At 43.1% G+C, this 22247-nt stretch overlaps 1 protein-coding gene and 1 non-coding gene across 2 annotated transcripts in view; one reads left to right on the top strand and one right to left on the bottom strand.

Moving 5' to 3' along the window:
- Nucleotides 1-22247, top strand: part of Kcnj6 (potassium voltage-gated channel subfamily J member 6) — a 317231-nt gene that overhangs the window by 39533 nt on the left and 255451 nt on the right. The window lies entirely within an intron of this gene.
- LOC115067673 lies at nucleotides 10181-10287 on the bottom strand. Its single transcript, XR_003847044.1, has one exon. It is a non-coding gene; the product is annotated as a U6 spliceosomal RNA (small nuclear RNA).

Genomic DNA, 22247 nt, shown 5'->3' with positions numbered 1-22247 from the left:
CGAAGTCCAAGGTGGGTGGTAGTTGGGACCTCTTCACAAAGAAGGTGGTGTTTGGCTAAGAGACAAGACAGGAAATGATGCTGGAGCTTGAGGGGAGGGGAGAGTGAGATGGGAAGGAAGGGGCGATTTGGCTGTCTCCTATTTCTACTCTTTCTAGACTACATTCTTTTTAAAATGTTTGTGTGTAGGTGTATATGTTTACATACATGAGTGCAGGTATGAACATACCATGGTACACATGTGGCGATCAGAGGAAAACCTTGGGTGTTGGTTCAGCTTGTTTGAGACGGTCTCTTGTTACTTGCCACTGTGTGTACTAGGCTAGCTGGCCCACAAGTTTTCAGGACTTCTGTTTCTGCTTCCATCTCACTGTAGGGATACTGGGATTACAAATGTGTTATGTGGGTTCTGGGGATCTGAACTCAGATTCTCACACTTACACAGCAAGTGCGTTACCCAGAGTCATCTCCCCAGCCCCTAGAGTGACATATTAATAAAAGTGTTTGAACGCATGAACACTCATAACTCAGGGTTAGGCAACTGACATCAAAATCTAGACTAATATAGATCGCCACTAACAATGCTCATCTCTTATATGTGGCTGATCCACAGAGTGGGATGGTTGAATAGATCTGGTCAGGATGTGATCAGGTCTCTGCACCTGTCTGCCAGGCTTTGATCACACATCCCCAGGAATGGAGTTTTGAAATGTCATTAACATAATTTAGTCTCAATTTACTCATCTGTAAATAAAAACAATATTAGGACTGTTCATAGCTCTTCCTTGTTCACAGACTGATCCACGTGGTCTTAGGATATCTGAGCCCTAACAACTTTATTTTGATTTACATTTGCTCATTTCATGACTAACCTCCTCTCAAAAACAGCAAAACTGTTGTTTTCACAAGTAACTTGCCTTTGAACTATCCACACACTACATTTAAGGAAAATGAAATCCATATGTTTCTGACTTATTTATTTTAAATATTTTAGCAGCTGCTTAATGCCCAAGAATCATCTTGATGTTTCTTAATAGGTTTACAAAAAGCTTTCCTTGGAGAAAAATAGCAAAACTGAAGAAGAAACAGGTGGTTGTGCTTTATGAACGAGAAACAAAGCCAAACACCAAGTCTCTGTTGCTTGAGGCTGGCTTCATGCTGCAAATTCACCTCTCTCCATCACTGTCCATCCAGAACAACGCTCATCCACCTGCAAAGTTGCACTGTTCTTGGGGCAGCTTCTTCAGATTCAAAGAGAATCAGTGAGTCACAAAGGAACGGTTCCCAGGCGTACGAATCTTGCCTTAATTCAGGGGGACATCTCAGAGCTCAGGGCATGAGTACACCAGGCTCTTGTCCTCCTCCAAGGGTACAGTTGGTCTCTGAGCCTTGTCTGCTCTCCCCTTGGACATTCTGCCAGTGGGAAGGTGTCCAGGTCCGGTCAGCCTTCATGCCAGAGCACGATTCCCAGCCACCCAGAACGCCCAGTCCAGGCTCAAGCTAGAGCTCCAGATTAGCCTGTGATTGCATCATAGCAGAGCATGTGTGTGGATCAGGAAAGAGAGCACAGCACACACCCAGAGACGGTGACATGCACAGTGCCCCTGCTGCCTCAGGGCTCCTGTCTCAGTCTTAGGTGTGAAGCTTGCCCAGTTCGCCCACCATATCTTTGGCTGTGATAGCTCTTGTCCTCAAGGCTGTCTCTCTGTCCCTGATAAGTGCTCACTTAGTAGAGATCCAGGGACAGTGGGCAATCAATGTCAAAAGGGAAAGGCAAATAGAAAAGGAAGTGGTACTGACTAGAATAGAAGGTTCCCGAATGTAGAAAGAAGTACGATCATGACAAAGAAATCTGGAGAGACATTGATGACGGTATGGCTCTCAAGACTGAGACTGAGAACTTAGGGTGCAGTTTGTGTGCTAGACTAGGAATTTCCTAGCTCAGACCATGAGGCTCATAGGAGAAGCTGACCAAGTTCAGAACCAGAGACTGTGTCCACCAGGTAATAAAAGGGCAGAAAGGCAGTCATCACATTACCCTTTTCTATACATGAAATGACATCCTTAAAAAATCACTCCAAAATTACATACCTCCTGATCAAATAGAAAATTTTTATTATAAAGACACCAATGCATTACATTTCCCTGTGTTTAAATTCTCTCTTGAAAGATTTTGAACTACCTTAAATATCTTTGTAGGAACTTCTTTTGAACACACACACACACACACACACACACACACACACATGCATGCACACATGCACACACACGCATGCAAAGAATTCTTGAATCATTTCAAGTATATTTCCACTGCATTGTCTCAAATGCCCCAGAATTATTCTAACAGATCTCTGAAATCAAGTCAGAGGGAATTTTTTGTCCTGGTAGTCTGGGTTTTTGGGAGCCTGAAAGGCAGCTTTTGGGATGGATTGATTTGGTTTCCTGCCAGCAAGGTACCTGGAACCAAGCCAAAAAGATACACACTGGGCTTCAAACTAAACAAACACTTAACCGGTCTGTTCTGCTGCCAAGATCTCTGTTTAATGGTAACCACTGCTGGCAGCACTGCCCTCAGACCTCTCATTTATCTGCTCAGAAGTGCAAAGCCACCCACCCACCTGTTGTCAAGAGGCCAGGAGAAAACCTCCATGGGCCATTCTTCTAGGAAGAAAGACGTTTCTGTGCAGGACAGCTGTGTTGAAGAACACAGGTCTTGTTCTTCACCTTGTGCTGCACAGGACCTGCAGGAAACACCTCTTCCCCAGCTTGCCTCCATCTGTGCTAACCCTTCTTGCTAGCTCCTGCTGTCTACAGCACTCCACCATTCAGGCTGCCCTCGGGAACCCAATGGTCCCTCTACCACTACTGAATCCAAGGCCCTATTCATCAATATCTGCTAAGGGGCCGCAGCCTGTAGCATCAGCCGTTCCCACTGGGGGAGGGTGAGCAGGCTCCCTACAGTCACCTCTTACAGGAACCAACACTGGACCTTGCTGCCTAGATCAGAAGTGTGAATGAAGCATGGATTTAACGCAAACATGAGTTGTCATGCTGCCCCGAGGCAGGAGAAGATCTTGGATGGAGCTAGACCCTGTCTCTTCCTTCACATCCCTCCAGGCCTTCAGCCACAAGCAACCCTTGCAGAAATGCTTCCAACTCCTGACAGGGTCTGAAGAAAGCAGGTGAGCTGAACCCAAGTTACAGACCTGTGAGTGCTAGAGGCCAGTGTTCCTATCCAAATTCAACTTAACTGGATCTGAAACTTACTGAAACTGACAACCTGGGAAAATGGTTACGTATTAAAAACAAAATTCAAGCTAGCAACTCAACCATAATAAGACCCTGCATTCAAGACTGTATAGACACTTCCTGGATTAGCTCTATGAATTCATACCCACAGCAATGCCTGGCGTGTAGCAGGTGTTCAATAAATCTTAGTCATTAGTAAAATTTAGGAAAGATGGCAGTCTGACAGGATGGCTTAGTGGGTAAGGGTACTTGCTACTAAACCTGATGACTGGAGCTCAATCTCCAGGTCCCAGAGTGTGGAAGGAGAGAACCAACTCCTGAAAGTTGTCCTTTGACAGCCATATATGTGCCATCACATGCACATGCAGGCATACACACACACACACACACACACACACACACACACAGTAAATAAATAAATAAATAAATAAATAAATAAATAAATAAATAAATAAATAAATAAAGTACTAAAATGTAAAAAAAAAAAAATTGGAGAGGCGTGAGCTACATGTAGAGCCTGCCTCCGAAGTCATGGAAACATTGCTCCGGTACGGGACATGTGACAGCTCCTTGTGCATGTCCCCCAGTGTGTGGAGTCCTCTACTGACAACCAAATCCTCCAGGTGATGGCCATCCAGACAGGTACGACAGACAGTCCCAAGAAAAAGTTTACTACCAAGACCCATAGCTCGGGATTCAGAAAACCGCATCCCTCCAAGGGCCACTGAGCATCTGTCTCGCCCAGTACACAATGCAGTCCTCCTTCATTACTTTCTGCCTTTATTTTCCTCTAATCCATGAGCTAGATACCAACCACACAGCTTGAGACCCATGCTGTAAAACCATCGCCCACACAAATAACTTCCAAGAATGCTGTGTACCAAAGAACACATTTGCCTTGTTTTATAACTGCCAGCCCCACTGCACCCCGACTCTACCCTGCCCAGCATGGGAGCTCATTGTAAATCTGCCCAGAATATTACTCAGCTTTTGATCTGTGTGAGTTTACATAGCGACTGTCCCTGGACTGGTGCGTTTCCAAGGCTTTGAAACTAGCCACCTGCGTGTCCTGCTGAACTTCTGCTGGGCTCCTCCTTCCCCTTGTGTGGACAGGCGGACTGCCAGGGTCTCTGGGCTTTCCCACCGTCATTGCTGTTTTTCCCACAGTCCCTGAAAGATGTTCTTCTGCTCTTTGTCTGAAGCTCAGCTTAAATCTGGAAACTTCTCTGCATGGCAATCTATAGATAGCAAAAGACTTAATACTCTTTCTTAGCTGTCCAAATGCTTTTTAAAATAAAATATGCAATGTACTTGTCAAAAGCACACTATTTTTGTGTGTGTGTATACATGTGCATGATGCACGCATATATTTGTGTGGGGGTCTGCACATATATTTACACAGACATGTACATGGAGTGGGGGTCTCCACCCCCAGAGGCCAACATTCAGTATCTTCGTCAGTCATTTCACCTGATATTTTGAGACATGGTCTCTCACTGAATCTGAAACTCACTGATTCTACTAGACTGGCTGACCAATGAGCTCCAAGAATCTGTCTGCCCCCACCCCTCAAGCTCCAGGGTCACAGATGCACACCTCTGCTCCTGGCTTTTACATGGGTGTTAGGGATCTGAACTCAGGTCCTCGTGCTTATACAAGTGCTACACTGACTGAGTCATCTTTCAGGCCCCAAAGCACACTATTTTCAAAGAAATATACACACTGAATTCTGTAATATTTTCCTTTCTGAAGGTCTTATGCTGGATCGCTTTGTTGTCAACATGACACACCCAGATAGAGGGAGCCTCAACTGGGGAATTGCCTCCATTAGGCTAGCCTGTGGTCATGTCTGTGAGGCATTTTCTTGGTAGTTGAGTGATGTGCACTGTGGGAGGTACCACCCCTCGGCAGTTGGGCCTGTGTTGCATAAGAAAGCAGGCTGAGCAGGGGCCAGGGGAGCAAGCCAGTAAGCAGTGTTCCTCCATGGCCTGTGCTCCAGCTCCTGCCTCCAGGTTCCTGCCCAGAGTTCCTACCTTGGGTTCCATCACTGATGAACTGTGACCCGAGAGATGTAAGCTGAATAATAGTATTAGTCAGTGTTTTGTCACAGGTATTGCAAACAAGCCAGAACAGGCCTTAAGGAAAATCTTTAGGCACTGTATTTTGGATAATAACATAAATGTCTGTCTTCATTAATCACTTAAAACTCACCTTGAAATTTGTAGCTCTCACCTCTAGTTACAGTTGGGAATATTAAGAAAACAATACATATCTCCTTCCAATCCACTTACTGCACTGTTTGTAAGATGTGTATGGACCCCTGACACCTGGAAAAGCCTTCCTCACCTCACTGTGGGGCTGAAGGCAAGAGACTAGGGTTGAAAGGACCCCGGGTGATCAGGAAATCTTGACTGCAGTCTTCACTGCAAGTCCAAGGCTCCAAGGTCTTGGGGAAGGAGCATCCTCATTCCTGTCCCAAGGTTTCCATTTACACTAAAAATTCAGACAGCCATCTCTGCTACCCTGGTTGGCACCTCTCTCCCCAGCCACCTCCAACATGAAGATCACAGGGAGGTGAGATGAGACCTTGCTCTGGAGACAGTTGATACATAAATCGAAAGTGCGGTGGTGCCTTTAATATTAGAGCAGTGACCTTGGATGACCGCTCCCTCCAAGCTCCAGCCTCCTCCTATTCATCGGCCTCCTTGGTTGTCTGATTGTTGTAACATATTTACCATCCAGCCTTCTGTTATTTTTATCATATGGTTTGCCACCATCTGCTCTGCCCTTTTACAGATGACATTGCTCTTTGTAAGGTAAGGCCGGTCTGCTACCCCAGCTTTTATGCTTGTTTCTCCTACCAAGTAGTCCATCAGATGTGGTTTGGAGCAAGCGAGAGACAAATGACTGTGTAAATGAATGTTTATATAAAGGTGAGACAGAGAACAGACTTCATTCCTCATAAACTATAAAATATCTCTTGATATTAATCTTAATAAGATTATTGATCTATATTTTCATCTGATTCTTTTAAATGAGTGAATGAAAGACTGGGGGTGGCTCAGTCATTAAAGCACTTGCAGTACAAGCATGAGGACCTGAGTTCAAGTCTCAGAACCTACATTCAAAAGCTGGGCTTGGTGACAAGCTGTCAGTCAAATACACATGGAGCCCTGGGAGGATGCTGTTCAGTCAGCCTCACTTAATTGGTGGATTCAAAGAAAAAACATGAACAGTACCTGAAGGCAACACCTGAGGTTATCCTCTAGCCTACATGTGCGTGTGCATGCACACACACACACACACACAGACACACACACACGTGCCCATAAACACACATGCACCCACACCCCCATACAAAAATAAATAAACACACTTCTATTTTGATCACCTCTGGTGATAGCTTGGCTTTGTGGGGCATCCTGGGGGCCACTGACTGCCAAGCACTCCTCACTGGGTGTGTTTCCACCCCTGTCCTGAAGGCAGGGATGCCTGTGACATTCTTCTTTGTCTGTAAGTATCCAACACATCTCAATGGTTGTTAAAAGAAAATTTTCAGAAAAATGAAAAAAATCTTAATTCTCGTGCAAATGTAAGATGAAGATGTGTCAAAGATTTTACTTAACTCATTAATTAAAGAGCAAGGAAATCCTACGGATGCCACAACAAGTTCAAAGGCATCAAAGAAAAGTGAGTGCGGACTGGAGGAATGATGGAATGGTTGTTTAAACAAGGAGAGGTCATTTGAACATCGACGTGGTAGGATTATTTGCAGGTCTATACATCTTAATCATTTTGCTAATTATACTAATTTGACTTGTATGTCTTCGGTTCTCTACAAGACACAGATTGTAAAAACAGCTCATGGATGAAGGACAAGACTCAGAAATCCTAGAAGGGTGCCCTCTAAACAATGCATAATTTTCTGTTGGAGAAACCCAGTGATCTTCATTGCTTCTTCAAGTTTCCACACTCCACACAACAAAGTGTGACTTCCTACTGCCCATCCAGCTCCCTATTTACAGCAGCCCTTGGATGTCTCCAACCTACTCTGTAGTCTTCAGACCTCCATGGACACAGTCAGTCTTGACCTGATAGCAGGTCGTAGCAGGGCAGAAACTTCATGTTTCCCAGGGATTCAGTGGACCCATCTCCCTCCTCTCTGTTGAGTTTGTGCTTCACACTTTTCTTACCCATTCTTCAGATGGGGTCACCAATGTTCAGTCAGTTCATTTGAATGCAACTGGCCTCACTGTCTAGCTACAGCCAAGACTACTGCTTCGGCCAAAGCTACACAAAGATACAGGAAATGTCAACCTCCTGGTTTAGTGAAATGAAGTCATGGCAGGCACTGCCCAGGCACTGTTTCCTCGTTCATCCGTCTACAGAAACTTACTACGTCCCCAGTTCATCATTATTACTACAGGGCTCCCTCACCGCAGGAGTAGCCAAGAGGGTCCAATTGAAAAAGCAAAGCCAGTTGTCTTGATGTCTTCAGAAATCAAGGGTGAGAAATTGCTTTGTCACATGTGGGGGCTGACCAAGCAAGTCTCCAATCCCCAGGGAGCACCATCTAGAAAAGCAGGCTGGAGCTGAGGCTCTGGTCCAAAACATACAATACAGGTCCAACTGAGGGTCCGGTCCACAGTCACAAGTTCCTCTTCTCTCCAAGAAACTTCCTTTAGCATTTAAGGAGTCTTAACTCCAGGATCCTTTTGTTAACTTAAAGCCAACTGACTGTAGTTACATCTACAGATAGATCTTCACAGCAACATTTAAAGTTTGGCAAGCGAGAGTCCGTGGCCTAGCTAAGGTGGCTGGACATTTGAGAAGTGAATGGTTGACCTGATGTGTCACTCACGTTGTCGTCTGGTGAGCAAACAACTTGATGCATAGAAACCAAGGACCCTGGATCCCAGGCTAGCCTCGGTTGCTGGGACCATCAGACTTGCTGTACGCATGCTCATTTATTAAGCTGAGCATATGTGAATTCTGTAGATGCCTGGCTTACTGCGCTAGTTAGAGGGCCACGTCTTATATATGTAAAAGGAGACATTAGTGGTGTTTGTACTGGTGACTAACTTCAAATACAGTGTATTTCTTATAGTTTCCTTTCAACGAAGCATCCTCATTATTTAACAGATACTGTGATGTGACCTGGTGCATGACAGGAATGGACAAGATTCGTTCCTCTCTCTTCTGATGCATCCAGTGCCAGAATGGCAATTCCACAAGGGAGGAGGAAGGTGCCAAACTGGAGTTTATTGGAACTTGTTTAGGGTCCTATGCAGGTACCAACCACATGGTGAGAACTGATTCTCCTCTTGCCTAGTTCTGAAATTCAAAGACTCTGAGGCTCTACCAGGTAGGAAAGATAAATCTTAAACTCTCAATTTGGAGAATTTACATATGGCAAATTTCAGCTTTTGTACAGCCGTGTCTTTACTCGTAAGAATCTGCACCCAGTGCTTCCAGAACAGGGTTCTACTAACGTCATTGGGGTGTGGTGAGGAGGGACAGTGCTCCTTCAAATCAAAGAGCAGTCACTTGCTGATCTTCAAGGTACCGAAAGGATGCATTGCTGAAATCATCTCTGACTTGATGAAAGTCACTCCTCCACCGTATAAAAATTGCCCCACCCTCACCACAGGACTGTTTTTATTTTCACACACATTTCTTTTTAATTTTGTTCATATACTGAACACATTGATTTTTTCAAGCATGAAGCCAGCTTTGCATTTGCCTTTGTCTCCCCTCACTAACAAAACATTGTCACTTTTGTATGTTACGGAACTCGACTTACTACAATTCTAAGTTTTTACCACATACTTTATTGGGTTGGCTCTCATCCCATCTCCTGCCCCTTTCTCCACTGTACCCTGTGGTCCTAGTATTTCCTCTCCTACTGTTCCGTCCTCTCACTCACCCCCTTAAAGCCTCTTTTGTTCTAGTTCCCTGACCTTTACCCACACTTACTCTCACCTACATTCACATATTTAACAGCTAGATATTAGGATTCACAGGTGAGAAAGGACTTATGGCATTTGTCTTTCTGAACCTGGGTTACCTTTGCTTACTATAATGTTTTCTGTTCCATTCATTTTCATGCAAATTTTTCATTCTTCTTAGATCTGAGTAAAATTCCATTGTGTATATGAACTACATTTTCATTATCCATTCATCTGTTGATGGACATCTAAGCTGATTCCATTTCTTAGCTATTGTGAATAGAGAGGCAATGAACATGAATGAGCAGGTGTCTGACTAGGATGCAGAGTCCTTTGGGTGTATGCCCAGGAGTGGCATAGCCAGGCCATGTGGTAGGTCTCTATCCATAAAATACCACAACCAAGAACCACTTAAGGAAGAAAGGGTTTATTTGAGCTTCCAGTTCCCAAGGGATCGAGCCCTTAATGGTGAAGTCAAGGCAGCAGGTGCATGAAGCATAGAGATCACATTTCATCCACACACACAGGAAGCAGTGAGAGGGAGAACAGAAAGAGGGGAGAAGCTAAGACCCTGTGATCCACTTCCTCCCGCAAGGCCACACCTCCTACAGGTTCCATAACCTCCCCAAACAGCACCACCAACTGGGGACCAAGTGTTCAAATACATGACCCTATGGGGGACATTCTTAATTCAAACCACCACAAGGTCTGATTTTATTTTTCTAAGACGCCTTCAGACTCATTCCCATACGGGTCGCACCAGCTAATGCTCTCACCAACAGTGGATAAGTGGTCCTCTTTCCCCTCGACCTCAGCAAGCATTTGTTGTCGTTTGTTCTCTTTTTTCATGTGTTATATATTTTTATAGAATTCTTGTGCATTTCATGCATCTTAATCATATTTAGACTCCCCTCTCCATCTGCACTCCCCAGTAGCCCCCTACTGGATTTCATGCATTCTGTCATATGTATTAAAGGCCTATCAAAAAATATGGAATGCTTCACAAATTTTCATACCATCCTTGCACAGGGGCCATGCTAACCTAAGCTGTATCTTTCCAGTTTGGGAGCATGTGCTGCTGAATCAAGCTCTCACTTGTTTTCTTGATGGTGCCCATTCTGACTGGAGTGAGATGGAATCTCAATTTAATTTGCATTTATCTGCTGCCTAGAGATACTGAATGCTTCTTCTTATGTTTTTATTGGATTGTTGTGGTTTTCATATATATAATATAATCCCCTATTTGCCCCTGTCCAATTTAATGTTCTCTAGTATATAAAATATATAACCTATAGAGTCTAATTTGTGTCTCCAAATGTTCTTGAGTGTGGATCTATTCATTGGAGCCTGGTTAATCTACCAAGAGTCCCATGCTTGAATGAGACTGTCTCTACCCCTCCCAGCAACCATCTAGATGAGCTGGAGCTTCTTACCCATTTCATCATCTCTATGCTGGGATTTTTTTCTGGTTTGAGCTCAACATGGGACTTTTGCATGCTGTTACTGTTGCTGTGAGTTCATATGAGTAACTGACTGGATGTCTGGAAAACTCTGTTTACTTGTGGTCATCCACCACCTCTGACTCTTATAAACTTCCCTCCCCCTTCTGCAATTATTCCTGTGATTTGGAGGATAGAAGTTTGATATAAACATTCTATTCAAAGGTAAGCACTCTGAAGCCTCTTGCTAGCTGCACATTTGTCAGCTGTAGATTTCTGTGTTAACCACTATCTATTGCATAAGGGAACTTCTCTGGTAAGAGTTGAGAGATGCATTAATCTATGGATATAATAGCAAGTCATTGAAAGTCAGTTTAATACAATAATCATTTAGTAGAAAACTAGTATTGGATTCTACCCTATGTCTGGTCTAGTCTCAAGTTCCTAAGGCCAATATCAATGTTAGGTATGGGCTCCATCCTAGGAAGCAGATTTTAAATCCAACTGAAGAGTGGTTGGTTACCCCCCATAATATATGTGCCACTATTGCACTGATGGGCTTATCTTGCCAGGTCAGTTATAACTGTAGTTTACAGCTGGGTAAGGATGATGATTATTTTTAAAATATTTATTGATCATTTGCATTTCTTTTGAGAACTGTCCAATTCATTGACCTGTTTATTGCTCAGCAGTTTGGGGGACTTAGGGGTGTTTAATATCTGTAGTTCTTTATATATTTCTAGATATGAAGATCTGCTCTGAAGTAGAGCTAGCAAAGATTTTCTCCCATTCTGTGGGCTGTCTGTTCAGGCTGTTGGTGGTTTCTCTGGCTGTACAGAAGTTTTTAGAATTTTGTATAATCCCATTTGCCAGTTGGGTTCTGTTCAGGAAGTTCGTGCCTCTACCTACATCCTGGAGTGTTTTTCCTTAGCAATTTCTGTTTTTCAAGTTTAAAATTAAGATCTTTGATCCAATTTGAGTTGATTTTTATGCAGAGTTACAGATAATTTTATTCTTCGGCAGGAAGATATCCAGTTTTCCAACAACATTGACTGAATAAGCTGTGTTTTTCAGTAATTTTTTTACATCTTTGTCAAAAATTAGGTGTCGATAGCTGTGTACATTTGTCACTGGGTCTTCTGTTATGTTTCAGAAGCTTACACGTCTGTTTTGTACAAGACCATGGCGTGCTGTCTTTATCACTATGGTGCTGTAGCAGTTTGAGGTCAGATAATGTGATACCTCCAGCCATGTTTTCTGCTTAGAACTGCTTTGACCACCTGCGGTCTTCTGTGTTTCCATACAAAGAATGCCACTGGACTTTTGAATGGGATTGTGTTGAATCTCATAGATTGCATTTGGCAGTATAACTGTTTCACCACTTTAATTCTACCAGTTCAGGAGCATGGAAGGTATTTCCATTGTTTCCTACCTTCCAGTGTCTTAAAGTTTTCTTTGAAGAGGGCTTTCATCTCCTTTTTAGGTTTATTCATGTGTGTACAGGTATGTATATGTGTGTATTGATTCCTGGAAGCTTATTGGCCAGCAAGCCTAGCCAGCTTGAAAAAGCTCCAGGCCTCTCTCAAACAAAAAGTCAGGGCTATTGTGATTGGAACATTCTTCCTGATTTCTTTCTCAGCAAGTTCGTTGTTGATGTATATAAAAACTACTGATTTTTGTATGTTGATTTTGTATCCTGAAACTTTACTGAAGGTGTTTATCAGATACAATGGTATTTTGGTGGAGTCTTTGAGGTCTTTTCAGTATAGAGTCACATCATCTACAAACAGGGAGAGCTAGTGCTTGAAGCCTTAGCTAGAGCAGTAAGACAAAAGGAAGATATAAAAGTGATAAGAACTAGAAACCAACTTAAACAAAGCTCTTGATTCTTTTAAAAATATTTTTAGTAATTTGAGAATTTCATACAACGTATTTAATCATATTCAGACCCCTCCACGCCTACCACTGCTCCCGACTTCATGTCCTCTATCATTATTTGCCTTTTTTTAAGGCCTACTCTGGGTTTCCAAAACGCTCTTGGGTGTGAGTCTCTTGGAATCTGGTCAGTCTACCAGGAAACATACCAGAAATAAGCTTTCAATTGTCAATAGATCCTCAGTTAGTACTGTGGCTTTCTGCCCACATCCCCCATCCATGCTGGGCCCCTGACTGGCTTGAGTTTGCACAGACCTTGTGTATGCTGTCGTAAGTGGTGAGGGTTCATATGTGCAACTGTCATGTGGCATCCACACATCAGTTTCCCGCCACCTCCTCTGGCTCTTACAGTCTTTCTGCCCCTCTTCTGCAATGATCCCTGAGCCTCGGGAAAAGAAGGTGTGATATGTGTGCCCCATTTAGGGCTGAGCACTCCATAGTCTCTAATTTTCTGAACATTGACCAGTGTGGGTCTCTGTTAATCACCATCTTCTGCAAAAAGAAGCTTCTCTAGTGAGAGCTGAGAGATGCACTAATCTGTGAGTATAACAGTAAGTCCTTAGGAGTCAGTTTAATGCTATGCCTACTTAGCAGAATGATAGTATTGGGTTCTCCCCCACAGCCTATGACCTGTCTAACCATAGGTTCTTGGCCCTGATGACAGTATCAGACATGGACTCCATCTTGTGAAGCAGGCCTTAAAAGATTAGAGCCCTTGATTCTTAACTCAGTCACTAAATTTTAAGATGTATCAAAAACTCACAGCTCAGGGTTTGAGAGATGGCTCAGTGGTTAAGAGCACTGGCTGCTCTTGCAGAGGACCCTGAGTTCAGTTCCCAGCACCTGCATAGTGGCTAATAACTGTCCATAACTCCAGTTTCAGGGGAATCTGGCGCTCTCTTCTGACCTCTGCAGGCATTGCATGACATGGGTACACTTACATACATGCAGGCAATACACTCATACACACAAAAGTCCACTGTTCTTGGGGCAAGTTCCCAAGTTCATACATTCAAAAGCATCAACAAGAGTGTCTTGTTCCTCACTCCTTCACAGGGTATTTTTATCCAGCTCAAAGTAGGATAATGTGAGCAAGTTCTTTCCATGTTGAATCCCCCATTTGTGAAGTGGTTAATTATATAAACTGCAAGGGATCTGTAAAGGCCATAGTTTCTACCTGTGGTTTTAAAGCAGGGAGTTTGGGCTCCACAAGAGGCAGCTCAAGTTTGGAAAGCCCAGACTCACTGCCTTCCTGGAAGCACATTTTGCCTTTCTCTTCTTCAATTCTTTGCAAAATGGCCAAGAACTGAAAACAGGCAGGGCGGCACAGAGTAGCAAAAGATAATCACAATGGCCTGAGGGTACCTGTGTGGTTATAGCAATGAGTCATTAGGAGTCAGTTTAATACCATGTCTGTTTAGCAAAATAATAGTAGTAGTCTCTCCCAAATGAAAGGTGCATAAGGGGGTAGGACAGTTTGAATGGGAGAATGGGAGAATGGGAGGGTAGGGCAGAAAAACGAGTAAGAGGAGGGATAAGCAACACTAAAGGCCTTTTGTAAAAAGTCACATGGAAACTACTGTAGAAGCTTCTTTCATATATACATATACAATATAGAAAGGTTAAATGGAGTTACCCTATAACAGGGGTTCAATGGCTGTACTCGTCACCACAGGCTAGCAAATAAGAAGCCCAATGCCAGGAATGGGCTCTCTCTTTTGGAGTTGTTGACCAGGGAGGTCTCATAGACCCTCAAACAAAACTGGCTACTGACATTGCACTTGATTACTCAGCAGAACTTGACACTAAGACTCTATTTCTGAAGACACCAGGTATGTGAGTCATTGAACAAACAAGGAGAAATCAAGCTCATATTGACCATGGAGCGTCATCTCTGCTGGCTAACTTTCATAGTACTAGAAGGTGCTATGCATGTTACTGGCAGAGAAAGATAATTATCAGTATCACCCAGCTGTGCACCCTGTGAGCTACAATAGCATCTGGCTTGGCAAAATAGACCCACTGGTGCAACAGTGGCACAAATGTTATTTGGAGCAACCAACAAGCTTCTGATTGGACTTAGTCCACTTCACAAGATGGAGTCCATACCTTACACTGCTATCAGGGCCAAGAATTGTGGCTAGACAGGTTAGATTTTTGTCTTTTAAGCCACTGAATTCTACACAGATCTTGCTGGTCTCAGTAACTCATTGCTTAATTCCATTTACGTTTCATCTTTTACCTGATTTGTTTTGGCAATGTGCTGTATTTGAGGTGATTGAGACTGTAATGACTAATCTTTGAGTTTTTTGTTTAGGGTTTTTTTAGTGTATGTGTGTTTATTTGTGTTTGGGAAGTATGCACCTGCTTATAGAGGTCAGGGGACAACTTCAGGATAACTTCTTCCATTTCCATTGACCTGGAATGTCATCATGATGGCTAAGCTAGCTGGCCAGCCAGCTTCTGGGTGTCTGCCTGCCCCTGCTTCCCAGCTTCTGATTCCTAGGCACCACCCCTGGCTTTTCACATGGTTATAAGGATCCACATTCAAGTCCTCGTGCTTCTGAGGCAAGTGCTTTTTTACTTAGCCATCAACCTGACCCAGGGTCAACACAATGGGATCTAGACGCAAATAGAAGACAGACCTCTGAGTATGTCTATTTGAGAGTTTGTCCCCAAAAGCTTAACTGAGGGAGGAAGACCCACCCTGAATGTGGGAAGCATCATCCCAGGGTTTAGGGTACTGGACTAAGTAGGAAAGAGAAAGCGAGCTGAACACCAACATTCATCTCTCTCTGCTTCCTGACTGTGGATGCATTGTGACCAGCTCCATGACTTCCTGCCCTGATGGACTTTGCCTCAAATTATAGGCCAAAATAAACCCTCTCTTAAGTTGCTATTGTCACAGAAATGAAAAAAAGCAACGAATATAGCCACTATTTCTAAGAAGAAAGATTATCAATAACTGGATGTGACCTTCCCCTGAGGCTCTGTCAAAACTCAGCCCTGAGCTGATGCACATTTGCTTGTAAACCTCCTCTGACATGGCTCGTAAGACAACCGTTCACAGGCTCTATCAGCCCTTATTAGATGGACCCTGACCCAGCCACTGGTCCATTATCCCAGGCAGTTCCAGCTCAACCTCCATCTCAATATGATAGAAACTCACCATCTCACCCATCCCCTCCCCAAGCTCCATGTTTTCCAAGGGGTAAAACAAGGCAGCATGACTTTTGTAACCCATGGAACAATTTGTTTCTTACATAAATCACAGCAGTGTATACAAGCAACATCTGAATGTTATTTTGGAAGTAGAACCGTTGTGTTATAAACCCATTAGTGTCACGGGTCACAAAGAGTGTGTAGAAACCTATTTTAATAATATTTAATAATATTCATTCCGTATGCACAAAGACTGATTTTAGTTGTCAACTGCACACTGAGAATACATCAAAATTCGGTCCAAAATATCCAAAATGTGAATATCTGGTACCAGATGTACTTCTAAAAGAATAAACTCCCAAGAGCTCAATAGGAAAATAGACACAGGCCTCTTCACAAGTCTCCTCAGCCACTTGAAAGCAGATTTACAGCAGAGCTAAGTCGGCCCTTGTGACGCATTCATCAGAATTGGGAAGTCAGGGACAAGTCTTGTGACTGAAGAGCCATTAATCTCCCATCCAGTCATCAAAGGTCAAGGTCTTGGTCCCTCTAGAGGTGTAGTAAGTAGCCCTGGCATAGCCCTCTGTGTTAGCTGCTTTTGTTGCTGTGATAAAACACCGTGATGAAAAATGACTTACAGAAGAAAGAGTGAAAGTTTATTTTGGTTCATGGTTCCAGAGAGAAAGAGATGGAGAGAGATTCCATAATCGTGGGGGGCATGACTGCAGGTAGTAAGAGCAGGAAGTGAGAAATCGCATACAGGAAGTAGAGGGAGAAACTGGAAGTGAGGTGAAGCTATGGACTCTCAAAGCCCCTCAGTGACACACTTCTTCCAGCAAGGCTGCACCCCTAAAGAGTCCATAACTCCTCCCCTCAACAGCACCACTGGGGACCAAGTGTTCAAATGTGTGAGCCTCTGAAGACATGTCTTATTCAAGCCACCACATCCTCTAAATTTCTAAAAACAGTTTAAAATTCTATTATTTTTTTTGCTCTTACTCATTTAAGGAAAGACATGCTAATATAAATCAGGAATATTAAATATTAATTAGTCCAAAATATGAGGAGAAAAGATCAGGAATATTAAATATTAATTAGTCCAAAATATGAGGAGAAAAGAACACACAGTATGCTCTGTCCCACCCCTCAGTTCTGCCTGGGCTGATCTTCAGCCTCAGTTTCTCTCTGGGATCTAAACCCTTTGATATCTAAACGTCGTCTCCTATTTACCTGGTCAACATTGTCCCAGCCCTCCCAGATGTCCCCCTTCTACCCCTGGAAAAGCTTCAGGGGTATGGTTCTCTTATGCAGTTGTTACTGCTTTGTCGGCTGCACCCGAGTTCTGATATAGCAATGGACGATTCCACATGATGCCGCACAGTCAGCGTGTCTGCCTGTCTCTCTCCAATGACAGCCCCAGGCTGTTTGGGGTAACAATTTATTAGCTTCCACAATGAAGGCATTATTTTATTTTATAAAACAGTCCAAACTCATTCAAATAGAGCATCCCACCACACAGCACACTTACCAGAGGAAGAACAAACAGATTCTTTTTAGTTCCCTGACAGTCCACGGGGGAGCCTGCCAAGGAACAAGCAGGATGCCAAAACCGTCAGGTGTGGTCTCTGGCTTGGCACGGTGTTTTAGATGAAACTAGAACCATAAATGTCTCCACAGTTCCTCTAACAGTTAAATCAAAGTAAGGGTCCTGGTGCTCACAGGTTGAGTTGAAAGAGTATGTGTATGTATGAATGGACAATTTGTATACACATCATAATTAAAAAATAGAAAAGACACATTAGAAGGCTTCTCTATATTCTGAAAGACACACCTAATATTTAAATAGTGAGTCCTGTTTAAGGTAAACTCAGACCTAAAATACAGATGCAATTTGTGGGGGACTTCAGCTATCTACTATGGTCCCTCTTTATTGTTGGTTGTATTTCCTGCAGTTCTAACCAAGGTCTGGAAATAGAAAATTCTAGAATAAGCAACTCATGTTTTTTTTTTAACTTTTATTATAGTATAGTTACCATTTCCTAATTTTATTAGTTAGTAGTTACGGTTACTGCACTGTGTACAATTTATAAGCTCTCTTATTGTTTTAAAAAACTGATACACACAGGGCACAGGACTCCCCGAGGTTTCAGGCATCAACTGGGGTCTGGGAATGTGGCCCCTGTGGATGAGGAGGAATCTACTGTAAAGAGTGAGGTTTACCTAGTCATAAATAATGAAAACATAGTCCCCTTCTACAGCACTCACAAGAAAAAGTCCAACCATTACTCAACACCTTATGTAAGATCAGTAATCAGCTCCAAGAAGGCTTCATCCAGCCTTGATGAGGGTGACCAGGCAGGGCAGGCTCCTCTGTGTGGTAGGACGGAGTTAGAATGCTACATAAGGACCTGACCTGCCTGCTGATCTGGGCTCTGCCCTGCAGCTTTGTACTTAGATACCCAGATGAGCTGTCTCTCTCTCTTGTCCTGTCAGTCAGGAGCCCAACATCAGCACTCCACAAGGCTGATGAACCCCTACTTGCCACTGGATTGGAAAAGAGACATTTAAATTTTAGGGGACATAGACCAAGGCCTGGGTCTCCCCCAGTTGATGCCTTCCAAAGTCATTCCTCAGGTACTTCCTGTCCTCAGCTGATACTTCGGCTTCACAGATAAGGAACAATGCGCCACAGGGATGAGAGGCATTTGCATGCTTCTAAAGAACTGAAATGGCTGGAGAACGCATTTCTAACTGTGGAGTCACATAGCCCTGACATGCTGAATTGTGACCATACAAATTCATATGTTGAAATCCTAACCTCCACTACCTCAGAAAGTGACTGCATTAGAAAGTCCTTTAAAGAAGTAACCAAGGTTAAATTAGGGCATATGAGCGGCCCTCATGTCCTGATAAAAGGCCACTGATGTCCTGCTAAAAGACTGAGCTAGAGACTCACACGGGGAGGCTGCTCTCTACAAGCTAAAGCCAGAGTTCTTGGAGAAGCCAACCCTACTGACCTTGAACTTGAACCTCCAGCCTCCAGGACTGTGAGATAATCTACAAGTTCTTTAAGTCACCCACCCTGAGGCGCTTTGTAGGGAAGTGCTAGTTAACTAATGCAACAGAGTTAGCAGTCTAGGTCGAGAGTCAGGCAAGGGTGACGAAATGAGTACTTATTCTATAATACTGACAAATATTTAGGTTACCCTCACCTCCTGCCTGCCCTTGTCTAAGTAGTTTCTGTATTATTGCCGTTCAGTCTCACTAAAATCATCTATGCTAGCTACCACACCATTCCCCCACTGTTCCGATGAGGAAGGTGAGGCTCAGGCCAGTGTAGGACTCGCCCAGTATCAGGTAGCTTAAATAATAGAGTTAAGATCTAAATCCAGGAAGACTGACTCCAACCCCATACACAGTCAGAAAGAGAGTTGTAAAGGGAAATTTATCAGGAAGGTGTCTGAAGTGACCAGGTGGTGGGAAGGGACATTAAGATGGGTAGTTTGTCATGGAAGACCTCGGAGAAGATGACACTTTAACCAGGACCTTGTAGCGAGGTCTTGAGAGAGATTTCATGGCAAGTGCAGCCCTGGGGACAACTTGGCCTTGGCTTAAGCAAGCAAGTTAGAGGCTGTAGGAGTGCATGATGGGGCCGATACAGGACACAAATGTGGAGGGGGGCCAGGCAATAGTCCTGCAGGGTTGTTAACATCAACAATAATGGCTCTGTCTGCCATGCAGAAAACTTGGCATGGGAAACCCAAGAGGAAAGAAAGGAGGCCAGATGTGACATACTAGACAGGAAAAGGATGTCAGCACACACTAAGCTAGGTTTTCTGCTCAGTGAGTAGCCGTCGGGTTTGGGATTTACTTAGATAGTGCAGCTCTGTGCTTTTCCCCCCAAAGGAGCTTGAACTCAAATTGGTGAAATATTGCCACAGTTGAGGTCCTTGGAAAACAATAAAAATCTAAACTGGGAGAGAAAAGAATCCACGTGGGACTGAACAGTAGGTGGGCTTGGGATTATTCCTGACCAGGGAAGTGCAGAGCCAGGATGAAAATAAACATCATGTGTGCGGCAAGGAACCCACCTGGGGCCGTACTTCCCTGGGTGTCTGCAGTGGATGGGGCTATGGTAGACAAGACCAGGAGGGTAAAAAGGGGCAAGAGACCAGGGGATAAACTAAGAAGCCATTGTGTTAACTCAGGGAGCTTAAATGGAGACACTCTAACATCCACACAGCAGTGTCCAAAGTCACATCTACTATATCTCATAATAGTTTTTTTTTTTTTTTAGTTGACTGTAACCATTTTCTGAAACCAGGAAATTTCAGACACAAGGAAATTAATAAGGCCATTTGCTGGTGTGCCCAAACCCAACATGAAACACAGAGCGTTTGTCTTTATCCCTACCTGCTGAGATAAGATTAAACCTCCATGACGTGTCAGAGGCCCTGAAATGGGAAGCCAGAGATGCTCAGCACCAGGTGCTCCTCCAGATCACCTGGGGAGCTCAAAAGTGTTATCTGTATTTTGAGAAAGCAACATAAAGACACAGATTAGGCAAAAGCTCCTGATCAGGGATCACTAGCCTTCTACCCCAGAGACAATTCTTTTCTGTCTTTTCTATTATTATTTTTGGTTTTATGTGTATACGTGTATTGCCTGCATGTATGTAAGTGCACCTGTGATGTGCAATGCCCAGAGGACAGAAGAGGGTGTTGGATCCCCTGAAACTGGAGTTACAGATGGTTGTTAGCCACCATATGGGTGCTGGGATTCGAACCCAGTTCTGCAAGAACAGCCAGTGCTCTTAACTGCAGAGCCATCTCTTTAGAACCCCAGAGACAATTTTTTTTAACTTTTAAAAAAAGTTTATTGAGGATTTCATACATGCATATAATGTGTTTTGATCAAATCCACTCCCACTCCCTCCCCTCCAACTCCTCCCATATCTCCCCATCACTTTTTTCTAACAACTTTGTGTACTCTTTCTTTCTGGGGGGAACTTTTTGCTACTCTAACATTCCCCCTCTGAAAAGGTAACCCTAAAATCTTTTAGGGGTTAGATAAGAGCTCCCAGATACTTTTGACATTTTTGTTACTAAGAGGCCCAAGGACATTTTGACTTTTAGCCAAGAAATTGGCTAGTTTTCTTTGGGGTCTTTTTACCCTGTCTTTTCTTATCAGCATCTGTGTGTCCTTCCAGAGATTTCTATTCATATGTTCACACATGTCTTTACATATCCTGTTATCCCTGTTATCACATTATAACATTATGAACTATGTTTTCTACATGTTTTTCTTTAAAAACAAATTTAAGAAACATGAAACTACCAGATATGGTGGCACATGACTTTAATCCCAGAACTTGGGAAACAGAAGCAAGAGGATCAGAAATTCAAGGTCATTCTCAGCTATATAATGAGTTCAAAGCCAGCCTGGTCTACTTGAAAATCTGCCTCAAGAAAACAAAAACACGTCCCTGGTTGCCTCCTTTGATGTACAGAAGCTTTTTTAGTTTAACGAGGTACCATTTCTTGACTCTTGACCTTGTTTCCTGGGCAGTGGATATCCAGTTTAGAAAATCCTTTTGTACACCTATGTCTTATAGGTTATTGCCAGTGTTTTCTTCTAACACATTCAGACTTTCAGGCTTCACATTTGAGGTCTTTGATCCATTTGGAGTTGACTTTTGTACAAGGTGAAAGATAGGGGTTTAGTTTCATTCTTCTACAGGTGCAGATCCAGTTTTGCCAGCACCATTTGCTGAACATGCTGTCTTTCCTCCAGTTAATGTTCTTGGCCCCTTTGTCAAATATCAGGTGGCTGAAATTGCATGTACTCATATTTGGGTCTTCAGTTTTGTCCCATTGATTGATGGGTCTATTTTTGTGCCAATACCATGTTGTTTTTATGACTGTAGCTCTGTAATACAGCATGAAATCTGGTATAGTAATCCCCCCAGAATTGCCCTTAGTGCTCAGTGTTGCTTTGGCTATCCAAGGTCTTTTGTGCTTCCATATGAATCTTAGAATAGTTTTTTTCCAATTCTTTGAAAAATGTCATGGGGATTTTGATTGGAATTGCATTGAATCTATAAATGACTTTTGGTAGGATGGTCATTTTCACAGTATTAATTCTTCCAATCCATGAGCATGGGAGGTCCTTCCATCTTCTGATGTCTTCCTCAATCTCTTTCTTTAAAGATTTAAAATTTTCATTGTAGATCTCTTCAACATCTTTGGTCAGGTTTATTCTGAGATATATTTTTTTTTTGCAGCTATGGTGAAGGGGGGTGTTTCCATGTGCTCTTTCTCTGATTGCTTGTCATTGGTATATAGAAAGGCTATAGACTTTTGTAGGTTAATTTTGTAACCTGCCACTTTACTGAACGTGTTAATAATTTCTAAGAGTTTTCTCATGGAATTTTTGGCACCTCTTAGATATAATATCATATCATCTGCAAAAAGGGATAATTTGATCTCTTCTTTTCCAATTGTTACTCCTTTAAT

Source organism: Nannospalax galili, unplaced genomic scaffold, assembly GCF_000622305.1.
Source record: "Nannospalax galili isolate Female #2095 unplaced genomic scaffold, S.galili_v1.0 scaffold447, whole genome shotgun sequence".
Classification (NCBI taxonomy): domain Eukaryota; kingdom Metazoa; phylum Chordata; class Mammalia; order Rodentia; family Spalacidae; genus Nannospalax; species Nannospalax galili.
Note: the sequence above shows the minus strand (reverse complement) of the source record. Positions and strands in the feature narration are given on the sequence as shown.